Consider the following 13,874-nt stretch of genomic DNA (forward strand, 5'->3'; position numbering starts at 1 on the left):
CTCCAGAGGACTGATCATACCTATGGTGGGGTACTGCAACAGCCTATACCCAGATTTCTGTGCCTCTACTCTCTTCCCTCTGCAATTCATCCTGATCTGGATAGTGGGGATGGTGGGGAAGGTCCTTTTGTCTTGGTGCCAGGTATTGTGTCTCCCTAGTACTGTGATGATGGCACTGGCTCCCAGTGGCTAAGACTGTTCATTTCCAATCGCTCTGCATTGTCCACAGGGCCTTATGGGTGTCATGATCTCTGCTTCCAAAATGTCAGGGTTTTCTCAACTCTCTTGGAAGAAGATCCATAACCCAGGTTCCGAGTGCCAACCAGTCCCAATTGGGACCTTTTGGACCCAGTCCTGGTGCCAGTGGCACCAGGCTCATAAATATGCCCAGTCCCAGCGCTGGAAGCGCCGGGCTCATAATGCTTGGGTGGACTTACCTGCAGCAGACCATGCTGCTTACTTGCCTGCCAGTTGAGCCTCTGATCCTCTTCTGTTTGGAACTACTTTTCCTGTTGGGTGGGGCAGGAGCCACTCCCTAGGTTCAGAACACTGGAACTCTTCTGGAAAGCAGGAACTCTTTTCTTACCTAGGCGTGGCTGTGGAAGGAGACACCTAAGCACTACAGGAGGCTATTTAAACCACACCCGATGGATGAATCTTGCTTTGCGTTATTCTGCATCCTCTGCAGCAGAACGCTCATCGTGTCTTCTGCATCTGATCCTGGGCCTAAGGAAAAAGGCTTACCATCCTGAATCCAGTCTTCAGCAACACCTATAAAGACAAGAAAGAACAGGTTAGCATTACGGTCTTCAGTGACAGCGCTTCACTTACCTGGTCCATCGGCTGTCACCAACGCCCCGCGCTGCATTCCGGCATCTGAAAGACAAAGGCTTACCTACTCTTCGTGCGCTCCGGACGCCTTCGGCGCTGCATCCCGCATCTGAAAGACAAAACAAGGTGCGTTTAAAGACATTGGGGAACTTTAATACTCACGTGCCATTACTCCTTTCCACATCTAACCCAGTGGGTATTCCGGCACCCTGCAGCCGCTCCGAACTTGTACCTGCAAAATAAAAAGACAGTTAGAGCGCATCGTGAAGCAGGCAACAAGCGCTTACTTACGTGCTTCCAGGCGCTTCTATTCATCACACGGGCTCCATCTTCAACTCACTTCAGCCCGTCATCCGCCATCGCCGGAACCCTGCAAAACAAGATACATCATTACTAAAGACTTTTAAAGACATTAGAAGTACTCGAAACTTACCGTTCGTGCAGTAAACGACGGACAGCAGTCCTCTGAAGTCAAGAGGCCTGCTCCCCTTATCCAGTGAAGAAACTGGTTACAGCACCCTGCCCCGAGGCAGATGGAGAGCACGGCGTTCACTTACCTAAGGTGAGAGCGTTAACCTTTGGGGTTCTACAGGAGAAGAGAAAGGGAAGAAGAGAGAGACATTCAATAACCCAGTTCATTAATCCCATATTTTCTATCTGCAGACATCTTACCCTTCGAGTCAGACATACAGTGCACAGAGGTCCAGCCCAAAGAGCCAGCCGTGTGTTACACATCACCTTTGAAGATACGGTATACGCCCAGTCAAGACCGGCGCCTCTAGGGGAATCAGGTGAGCGTTACAGAACGCAAAGCCTACCGCAAAACTCCCGTCCAGGCGCTATGGAAACCTCGGATACCGACCAGCTAGCCCAGTTACTTGGGGAACTAAGGGAAGAAGTGTATGCAGCCCGTCAGGAAACGAACGCTCTAAGAAGGGAACTGATTATTTCCAAGGAGCGAACAGATGATCTCGCTAGACAATTGCTACAGTCACAAGCCGGACAGACCCCGTTACCCGCATCTGGGGGAAATCTTCCTTCTACATCCTCTATGAATCCAGTGCAGATCAACCTACCTGGGAATGTACCTCTGGCTCCGCCCGAACGATTTTCTGGTGACCCAAAGAGGTTTGCAGTATTTATCAAGCCTTTCCAACTGATCAAGCTAAAGTAGCTTTCGTGCTTTCGTACCTTAGTGGCAATGCGGCAGACTGGTCGATCCCTCTAGTAAATCAAGATGATCCGGTCCTCCATGATTTTCAAGCTTTTCAGCTCAGTATGGAAAAACTGTTCGCAAGACATTCACAGGGGCATGCCTTGGACAATGAGCTTCTTTCGTTGCGACAAGGTAATCAAGACCTTTTGGCTTATATTGCGTCTTTCAACAGACTGATAGTGGAAACTCAATGGCCTGAGGACAAAAGGATTACGCTGTTTTATAGAGGTCTACGTGGAGAGCTCAAAGATGTGTTAGCCCAAGTAGTGAATCCCCCACAAGTTTGTTTGGACTATATAGACTTAGTCTTTCAAATAGATCACAGACTGCAGAACAGGAAGGCCGATCGTTCCAAGTTTGATGCTTGAGTATTTTCCAAACCGCCTACTCCTTCCAAAGGAGTAGACTCCGGGGAACCCATGCAAATAGGGGGCCTGAAAGGTCCTCTAACACAAAAGGAGCGGGAAAGGAGAAAACAGTTGCAATTATGCCTCTATTGCGGAAACTCAGGGCACTTTCTTCGAGACTGTCTGGTGAAACCTGCCAAGAAGGCAGTAGGAGCTGCAGTTACCAAAGTTACAAACTCTGAGCAGGGAAACGACCTCGCCCGACAAGAATAGAGGTCCTCTTGCCGAGCGTGAAAACCAGTTCCGTGACCTCGCATTTCGTGATACCTATGGTCCTCATTAGCCCTGATAATCCGGATCGATTACATGCAATTGAAGCTTACGTCGACAGCGGTGCCATCGGCAATTATGTGGATCATGAAATGGTTTTGAGGATGAATCTAACTCTTTGTCCCAAGGCTGTAAAGGACGTCATTACTACGGTGGATGGAACAGAGATAGCCTCCGGACCAGTAACGCATACCACTCAAGAAGTGACACTAGTAAGTCAAGATGGACACCATGAGAAGATCGTGTTCGATGTGATCAAGGCTCCTCAGTTTCAGATTATTCTAGGAATACCTTGGTTAGAGAAACACAATCCTCTGATCGATTGGCGAGCAAGAACGATCCAGTTTCCAGAATGTGTCTCTACTTGTCACCCTCCACCTGGTGTTGCACTGGCAGCAATTACTTCAGAGACTCCCCAGTTACCTCCCGAATACCTAGAATACCAAGATGTTTTCCGGAAGGATCAGGCTAACTCTCTACCTCCTCATAGGTCTTATGACTGCCAGATAGACCTGATACCTGGATCTACTCCTCCTTGTAGTAGAATTTATGCCCTCACCGAGCCTGAGAACCTTCACCTTCGACAATACCTGGATCAATACCTGGCAAATGGGTTTATTCGTCCTTCCAAGTCCCCTGCTTCTTCAGCTTTGTTCTTCGTTCCAAAAAAGGAAGGAGACCTTAGAACTTGTATAGATTATCGCTCCCTGAACCAGATCACCGTCAAGAATAGATATCCGTTACCTTTGATCCCTGAACTCCTGGACCAAGTCAGAAAAGCATGCATATATACAAAGCTGGATCTTAGAGGAGCCTACCACTTGGTACGAGTAAAAGAGGGCGATGAATGGAAGACGGCCTTCCGCACCAAATATGGGCTATTTGAATATCAGGTCATGCCCTTCGGACTTTGCAATGCCCCGGCCGCCTTTCAATATTTTATGAACGATGTCCTCAGAGAGCTCATAGATGTGTGTGTTGTTGTTTACATTGACGACATCCTCGTTTATTCTTCATCGGAATCTGAACATCGGAAACACGTGAAAATGGTCCTCGAAAGATTGCGTCAACACAAACCTTTCGCTAAGTTGGAAAAATGTGTTTTCAACGTGACTGAAGTTGAATTCTTGGGATTCATATTATCACCTAGCGGAGTGCGTATGGATTCAAAGAAGGTCGATGCAGTTCTCAAATGGCCATCACCATCCTCCGTAAAAGGTGTGCAAAGCATGTTAGGCTTCGCTAACTTTTACCGCAGGTTTATCCCCGAATTTTCTCGAATAGTCCAGCCCATCACTGCTTTGTTAAAGAAAAACAAACGTTTTGAATGGTCTACCGAGGCGGAACAAGCTTTCCAAGATTTGAAGACTAAATTTATCTCTGCACCAATCTTAAAACACCCTCGCCCCGAACTCCCCTACATCGTGGAAACTGATGCTTCAAGCCTTGCCATGGGGGCAGTTCTATCACAAAAGGACCCGGTAACCAATCAGTTGCATCCCGTGGCATTTTGGTCCCGCAAATTCTCGCCTCCTGAAATCAATTACACGATTACTGACAAGGAACTTCTGGCTATCAAGTCTGCCTTTAAGGCTTGGCGGCATTATCTGCTGGGGGCCCGACACACCGTTACTGTGATTACGGATCACCGAAACCTGCAATATTTGAAAACCGCAAAAGCCCAATCCTCTAGACAACTCCGTTGGGCATTATTCTTTGCCGAGTTTGACTTCATAATTACCTATCGACCTGGTACAAAAAACGATAAAGCTGATGCCCTTTCTCGGATGGGAGTGGAAGAACACTTGATCAACCCTAAACCTGTACCAATCATTCCCGAACAAAGAATTCTGGGTGTAATCGCCACACAATCCATAGAGGAAGTTAAGGATAAAGCCAGGCAACTTGTAACTCCAGCAGACATACAGAATTGGCATCTGCAGGGAAAGGACTTTGCAGTAAAGGACAACTTATTGTATTTACAAGAACGATTATACCTGCCCAGCACAGATTTACAGAAAAAAGTAATCTCTTGTTATCACGATTCTTTAATGGAAGGACATCCCGGTATGGCCAAGACCTCAGAAAAGATCAAGCGCTACTTCTGGTGGCCGTCTTGGAAAAAAGATATCAGAGACTTTATAATGTCCTGTGGAGTATGCGCCCAAAACAAGAGTCAAAAGGAAAGACCAGCAGGCCTCTTACGCCCTATTGACATCCCACCTCGCCCTTGGCATACGCTTTCTATGGACTTCATCACCGATCTACCTCCATGCTCCGGATACAATACGATTCTAGTAATCGTGGACTTATTCTCCAAGATGGCGCATTTCATATCGCTCAAAGGCTTGCCAACAGCAGCAACTCTGGCCCGAGAATTTCTCGAAAACATCGTCCGACTGCACGGTTTTCCTTCGGTTCTAATTTCGGATCGAGGTAGTCAATTTATTTCTCATTTTTGGCGAAGTTGCTGTCGGTCGGCTCAAATTGATGTGAGACTATCGACCAGTCACCACCCTCAGACCGACGGACAAACCGAGAGGACCAATCAAACTCTGGAACAGTATTTACGCTGCATGCTGCAACAAACTGAAAAAACTTGGAAAGACATCCTTTGGATAGCCGAATATGCCTACAATAACTCTGTCCATTCGGGAACTGGGAAAACCCCGTTTTTTCTTTTATACGGCAGTCACCCTCGAACCTCGGAGTTGGATCCCCTCCAAGATCTTGAAACACCAGCAGTAGACTACCTACATTCTACAATCTCCCAAGCCTTTAAGGAAGCTGTTTCTCACCTTCAAAGGGCTAAAGAACAATACAAGAAAGGAGCAGATCAACATCGGAAGGAAGCCCCTCAATATCAAGTAGGGGATCAAGTCTGGTTATCCACCAAATATCTACCTCTAAAAGGGCCACGCACATTCAACCCAAGATACCTTGGTCCCTATTCCATCACTACCATAGTAAACCCAGTAGCGGTCAAGTTGGACTTGCCCACGCACATGAAGATACATCCGGTCTTCCACGTCTCTCTATTAACAACCCGTGCAACCTCAAACCCGACTAACTAAATCTCCAAAACCCATCCTAGTTGATGGAGAACTCGAGTTTGAAGTCAAAAGCATTCTGGACTCCAAGATCTCCAAATCTAAACTATTTTACCTAATTGACTGGAAAGGCTACGGCCCCCAAGAGAGATCCTGGGAACCTGCTGAATATGTCCACGCTCCTCGCCTAATCAAAAGATTTCACCGAACATTTCCTGACAAGCCAAAACCCCCGGAGAAGCCCGGTTTGGGAGGGGCCTTGAGGGGGGGTACTGTCATGATCTCTGCTTCCAAAAGGTCAGGGTTTTCCCAACTCCCTTGGAAGCAGATCCATAACCCAGGTTCCGAGTGCCAACCAGTCCCAATTGGGACCTTTCGGACCCAGTCCTGGCGCCAGTGGCACCAGGCTCATAAATATGCCCAGTCCCAGCGCTGGAAGCGCCGGGCTCATAATGCTTGGGTGGACTTACCTGCAGCAGACCATGCTGCTTACTTGCCTGCCAGTTGAGCCTCTGATCCTCTTCTGTTTGGAACTACTTTTTCCTGTTGGGTGGGGCAGGAGCCACTCCCTAGGTTCAGAACACTGGAACTCTTCTGGAAAGCAGGAACTCTTTTCTTACCTAGGCGTGGCTGTGGAAGGAGACACCTAAGCACTACAGGAGGCTATTTAAACCACACCCGATGGATGAATCTTGCTTTGCGTTATTCTGAATCCTCTGCAGCAGAACGCTCATCGTGTCTTCTGCATCTGATCCTGGGCCTAAGGAAAAAGGCTTACCATCCTGAATCCAGTCTTCAGCAACACCTATAAAGACAAGAAAGAACAGGTTAGCATTACGGTCTTCAGTGACAGCGCTTCACTTACCTGGTCCATCGGCTGTCACCAACGCCCCGCGCTGCATTCCGGCATCTGAAAGACAAAGGCTTACCTACTCTTCGTGCGCTCCGGAGGCCTTCGGCGCTGCATCCCGCATCTGAAAGACAAAACAAGGTGCGTTTAAAGACATTGGGGAACTTTAATACTCACGTGTCATTACTCCTTTCCACATCTAACCCAGTGGGTATTCCGGCACCCTGCAGCCGCTCCGAACTTGTACCTGCAAAATAAAAAGACAGTTAGAGCGCATCGTGAAGCAGGCAACAAGCGCTTACTTACGTGCTTCCAGGCGCTTCTATTCATCACACGGGCTCCATCTTCAACTCACTTCAGCCCGTCATCCGCCATCGCCGGAACCCTGCAAAACAAGAGACATCATTACTAAAGACTTTTAAAGACATTAGAAGTACTCGAAACTTACCGTTCGTGCAGTAAACGACGGACAGCAGTCCTCTGAAGTCAAGAGGCCTGCTCCCCTTATGCAGTGAAGAAACTGGTTAGAGCACCCTGCCCCGAGGCAGATGGAGAGCACGGCGTTCACTTACCTAAGGTGAGAGCGTTAACCTTTGGGGTTCTACAGGAGAAGAGAAAGGGAAGAAGAGAGAGACATTCAATAACCCAGTTCATTAATCCCATATTTTCTATCTGCAGACATCTTACCCTTCGAGTCAGACATACAGTGCACAGAGGTCCAGCCCAAAGAGCCAGCCGTGTGTTACACATCACCTTTGAAGATACGGTATACGCCCAGTCAAGGTCGGCGCCTCTACGGGAATCAGGTGAGCGTTACAATGGGTCCCGGTGCCGCAGTTCCCTCAAATCCATCTTCCCAATTTGCTTCATTCTCATGGTATTGGATCATCCCTTTCCTACTCCCTAAGGGTCAGTTACTTCTCAGAGCAATTAGTTGGTGGTTAATGTCTGTCTTTGGCTGGTTCCGACCGCTGCTACAGCCTCCCTGCCTCAATGGCACTGGGGTTGAACCTTCTCTGGGTCTGGGGGCACTTATGATCCTTCCTCATGTGTTCCGCTTTCTCTACCTTGTCTCCCTTGCTGGAGTCCTGGATGACTGAGAGAATGCACTAGTCACCTGCCCACACTATGATCTCCGACACTGGCCTCTGAGCCACCAGCTGTACCCATGCACTGCCGCCATGCCATACGCCACACTTGGTGGCTGTTTACTGTATTCCTACAACCCTCTAGCAGCTATTGACACCTGATGTCTGCACATAGACTTCCACCAGCCCACCGCATTTTCATTGATGATAATGTAGTTGTATTTAATTGGAATGCCAATCCCATGTACTGCACTGCCCACTCCCACTTCAAACCCCAGGTCTCAACTTCACCATGCCTATTTACTTGTGTGATATCAATGTGAGCTGGCCTCATGGGATGGGTATGTCTGGCTTCACTCAATTCCACCACCTTTGCATCGTTGCACCATGACACTTGTGTGTATTGAGTTTGTGATTTACATGTCATGTGACATTCATTGTACATGGCTCTGGGACAGTAGTCAGCAAGTCCCATCCCATGCAGTATTACAGATAAGCCATGGCTATGGTCGTGGCATATGTGTTTTTGCATCTGTGATGTTGGTGGATGAACTATGCCAGTCAGGTGCTCATGTGTGTAGCAGGTGCTATGCACCATGCACTACAGGTTGTATTTAGCCCTTCCACACAGGTCCATGGCTGCTTTTATGCTACCTTTCACTTGCATATACACTGCATAGGTGTGGGAGTTTGTGACAAGGCAGGTTGATGTTTACATGACGACATTGTAATGCCTGTGTGTGTGGGCTATGGTATTTACATGGCTCTTAATTTATTTTTCTGTCCATGTGCAGGTGATGAGGCACTGGTAGTAGGAGGACTAGAATAGTGAGCCATGACCAACCATCAGTGGAGGACGTGGTGTGGTAGCCTATGAAGTTCCACTGGTGCTACAGGCCCTCCTGGCTCAGACTCAGTCTAAATCTGCCTCTGAGGAAGCTTTAGGGTCTGGTAGTGAATCAGATATGGATACCTCTGTGGTGTCGCAAGTGGTTGCACCGACTGTGGGTGCTGTTGCATCCCAAACATCTGGTGGGGAAGACCCCTCACAGGGCCAGTCAGTGTCGGGACATCCGTCTGTGGTGGTTACGGTTGCAGGGTCAAGCTCCACAGTATTGACTCCTGGTCCTGGGGCAGCTGATCAAGGGAGGGATGCAGCCCTGCAGCCACAGATAGCGTCATCACATCAAGGGCCAGGTACCCTTGGCCTAGGCAGGCATGGGATCCGCCAACACGGTGGCCATGTGTTAACTGGCGAAACCGTGTGGGAGCAGTCCATGCATGCTGTTGCACAACAACAGGTTGCTTCACATGAGATGTTGGCTCAGGGCATGGATAGGGTGGCCAGAAACAGAAGCCAACGGGCTAAACTGAGGGCTCTGCGTGCATCCTTTGCTGCAGAGGTTCAGGCCAACAGGGAAGCCCTCAGGTCAGAGTATAGGTCCCTCAGGGTTACACTTACTGCACTCAAGGAATCCAACTGTAGACCGTCTGAACAGCAGATGCAAATGATGACTCCATGCATACCATGAGGTGATGCATGGAGACCTTCGGGCCATTGTGTTGCAGATGCAAGCATCTCAGTCCTGCATGGTCACTGCCATGGAGGACCAGACCAGGGCTATACGTGGGTATCCTCCCTTTCCACCTCCACATTATACTGCAGCACCAGAGGGTGGCGCAGCAGCGACAGTTCTCCCACTCATCATAGCCGTGCGGTCCATTAATCCATGGAGGGTTATTTTTTAACATCCACACATGTGGGTGTTGACATACACCCTGCACCTCCTCCCTCCTGGTGGGCCCCGCCACCCCGGTCCCCTACAGGCATTTTAGATTTTTTTTATATTCTTTTTTGTCTAGTGTGCATTTATGTGACAGTGTGTTGCTTTGTGTGGCAGCCGAGGGGATCCACTGTAGGGTCCAGCTGGACCCATAGAGGCTTGGCTCATGTTGGTGTTTGTGCCTTGGGTCCAGACACATATGCCACTCCTGCTTCCCCTTCCCATGGGCTTGCTAGGAGTGCAGCGTGTGAAAGTAACTTACACAGTGGCATTGGGCTTCCATTCTATCTCTGGGCAGTCTCAAGTCCGACCTGTGTAAACACCCCTAGTGGGATTCATGATTGTTTGTCCAGTGCATGGTCGGCATCACTTTTCGTTTGTACATTGAGATGCATCCTTTGTCCATCTTCATGTATTGCCTTGACTGCCTCCATTGTTGTTAGCCTTCATGCTGTATGCACTTCCCTGGCCCCCTTTGGTTAGCAGTGCCACACAAATTTAGGAGGGTGGAATTTAGAAGGGTAGCATGTGCAAGTCACTACACTTTGAGGGACATGTGCATTTGGATATGGTCACGCTCAGACAGATTAACTCTTGGGTCCTGTGTTTCAGGTTTGTTGTACTGGCCAATAGATGTTCCTATGTACATGATTATATTGATGAGTGAGTTATTTTTTAACTTATTAGGTTGATCGTTGCACGCTTTGTAACAGTAGTGTTATGTGTTGTCCATTTATTTTTCAGTTTGGACATTGCATGCCATGGCATCGTGTGTCAAGCAGGTGACATGAAGTGTGGGAGGGTTTAGGTGACATACCAGCATTTAGATGTGTACTTTGTCATGGTGTTTGTGGCATACTCCATCTTCCATGTGTAACTTTCGTGCACACCAGATTGAGTAACTTTTAGTAGTAAGGGATGCACACAATGTAGCACTTCCAAGGACACATTCTCAGGGTGTTAAGGTTGGGACAGATGATTGTCCCTTTGTCATCATCGATTGTCACCTGGAATGTGCATGGGCTGTGTGCACTCCGCAGGGGTTTGATTTTAGGTGAAAAATTGTGCCACAAGCTGTGTACAGGCAGCATCGCCACGTGCCCTTTCCCCTCCCATGTGCATCCACCGTGCATGTGGTTGGGGATGTGGGGGCACCACCATGTCCACCGGTACACCACACTGTGTTGCAGCGTTGTGCAGGACATATGCTGGCATAATGATCCTGCACACTACTGGTGGCGCATACAGTAGCTCATCATGAGAGTGGTCTAGGGAGCGGAAGCATGACTTTAGCACTCCAAATGTGTGCTCCACTATGCCCCCAGTTGCAATATGGGCTGTGTTCTATCTTACCTGGGGTGATGTGGTGGGGTTCTGTATTGGTGTCATCATGTAGGGACTCAGAGGGTAGGCACTGTCCCCTGTAGTGGTGAGATGGGTTGTCAGTGGTGTGGTTTTGTCTGTGTGAGGCATGCAAGCATTTGAGGGCCATTGGTACTCACCAATGAGCCATGTGTTGCCATGCCTCCCAGCTTCCAGGGCCTGGTGTAGGGGTGACATTCTGAATTTGACCCTTTCATGGGTGGACCCTGGATAGTTGGCATATACAGAGGTAATGATTCCCTTGGCATCCCATACAACCAGCACATTGATGGAAGGCCAGTGCTTGTGATTGCGATAGATGTGCTCTGTGGCCCTCGGTGGACGTAGGGCCACATGGGTGCAATCGATGGCACCAAACACTTTAGGGAAGTGCGCCACCCCGTAAAAGTCCTAGACCATGGCCTACCTTTCTGCAGGTGTTGTGGGCATGCATATGTGCCTGCGGACTGAGGGGCATGCAGTCATGATTGCCAACACCTGGTGTAGGCAGCATGACTGCGTGGCCTGTGAAATGCCCCCGACAATGGCAGTTGTCCGCTGAAATGACCCAGTGGCCACAAAACGCAGTACATTGAGCACCTTTTCCAAGGGGCTCAGTGCTCGGGAGCACAGGGTGGGTGATGTGAGGTCATCGTCCCACTCCGTGACCAGGTCTTATATGATATGAGGTAGAAACATATATCTGCCATAGACCTGATCATCAGGCATCCCATAAAGGCTCTTCCTGTGTAAAAAAATGCATGCCCTGGCTATCCTCCTCCTCCTGCGGTGTCCCGCGATCACTGCTACGAAAAATGGGACATTCATCGTAGTTGTATACATACGCGCCTTGGGTGCGCCCTTTTTCTGCATTGTTTTTAGTGCACAGTGATGCTTATGACTGCTTTTGCTTGGCGGACGTGTTCCTGATTAGCGCATCTTTTTCCGCGTGCCGGAGAGCCATGTTCAATTCCATGAATACGTGTTGTTAGCGCGCGTGTAGGCATTGCAAGTATTTTACTGTGGTACTTCCCACGTAACGCCCACATTTACGCTTGTTGTTCCCCATTCCACGTGTTCCGCCCCCTTTTTAGTTGACTGCACTAGATGGTATGCACTTTCTCTGGTCATCTTGCTCAAGGCATTCGTGGGGTCGCAGTGATGTGTTGGTCCCAGTGCAAGTCTCCGGTAAGCCAAGCGCAATGTGTTCCATGAATCAACAAACGGGCTCTTGCGCGCGTTTTGCACGCAAGCAGATGTTTTTCAGCGCTATTTTATTCTATGAATCGGGCCCTTAGCAGTCTCCCTCACAGTGGTTGCATACCTGCATACTATACTTTTGGGACTAGTCTTAGATACTTGGGTCCTTCCCAATAAGCAACACCTATGGTTGCACAAAAATACAAATTGTGCCGCTATTGAACAGTTTATTTTTTGATAATGTATTCCTTTCATGGTTTACACAAGCATCTTCTGTAGACAACAAAGAAAAGAAATGCAATAAAGAATGAATACACACATTTTAAAGTGTTTTTTTTTAATTTACAAAGTGTTTTTCTTGTGTGCATTACTTTATTTATTAAAAAGGTAACTATTTGGCTCTATATTTGGACAAATACTTAAATCTACTATTCGGTACACCCCTACTTTGAGCCCAGTACCCATTTAGTGGCGTAGCTGGTAAAGTGGGATTCTTTAATTGGGGTTGTCTTTCAAACGCCCAGGACAAGTAGGAAATCTGCAGCACCAGGCAACTTCACCCATTGAACAAGGCCCTCTGTCAGTGCTCTTCTTGCAAAATCGTTTTCTGGGACATAGTACTGTCTTGGGATTGATCTTCTGCATTGGGCCTACTCTGGACAAAAGGCCTCCTTAAGGGGGTCCTCCAGCTATTTCCAAAGTATAATCCATCATCAAAACTTCTCCTGTCTGGCAGGGTCTCCTGGTCTGCACACGAGCCAAGAGTCACATAACTCTACCTACTTCCTCTGTGTTTGGGCTTAAATAGATGCTTCATTTTACACATTCAGTGTCATTTGACACCACAATTTTTCATTGGATGAGTTTTCCCATTGATTTCCTTCAGATGTTGACACTCCCAGTGATATACCCCTTTATTGGGGTATTTTTCAAATATTTAGGCATGTTATAAGGAGGGGTTCTGGTTAGATTTGGGAACAAATCAATTTTCTCCCTTTCATTCTGTTAGGAACAGATCCCATTATTGACATATAGACTTTTAAAATCACAATTTAATCCTGATTCTGGGGACATATTACAGTAGCATGAAATATGAAACCATTATTAAAATATACAATAACAAAATTATATAGAATGTATCAATTATTTGTGGATGTACATTATGGAGCATCCTCCACTGAATTGAAATCATTTGTTTTCTCAAATGACAGTGTTGCAAAGTTATTGTCAAAATAATTGGAACACCCGCTTCCTCCTTTCCGCTCTCTCGCTGGCCACCCATTCTGGGCCCTCTCCCTGCTCCTGTCTGTGAGGCTAAGAACCTTGGTGTCATCTTCCACTCCACCCTCTCCTTCTCTCCTCATATCTCTCATGTCAAACTATTAGCTGTACCTTCTCAGAGGTAGTCTTCCTTTTCTCACTTTCCCCCAGAAGCTGTCTCCAGAGCTCTTGTGCTGGACTATTACAACAGCCTCTTTCTAAATCTTCCTGCCTGTACTCTTCGACCTTTACAACTTATCCAGAACAAGACTGCAAGACTTGTCCTTGGCCTCAAGCCCAGGGATCGTATCTATCCAGCTCTGAAATCTCTTTACTGGCTCCCCGTGACTGCAAGGATCAACTTCAAGAAGATATTCTGCATCATCCACAAGGCTGTCTGGGGCCTAGTACCGATCCACCTCTAACTTTGTCTTCCAAAACATCTTCCTTCTCTAGCTCTTCGCTCATACACCTCCGACTCTTTTAGGGTCAGACGCTTCTCCAAGCCGAAGGTTGGGGACAGATCTATCTCGTCGGCTGGGGCCTCCCTCTCGAA

This window comes from Ambystoma mexicanum, chromosome 6p (genome assembly GCF_040938575.1).
Source record: "Ambystoma mexicanum isolate Mex_15411 chromosome 6p, UKY_AmexF1_1, whole genome shotgun sequence".
Classification (NCBI taxonomy): Eukaryota; Metazoa; Chordata; class Amphibia; order Caudata; family Ambystomatidae; genus Ambystoma; species Ambystoma mexicanum.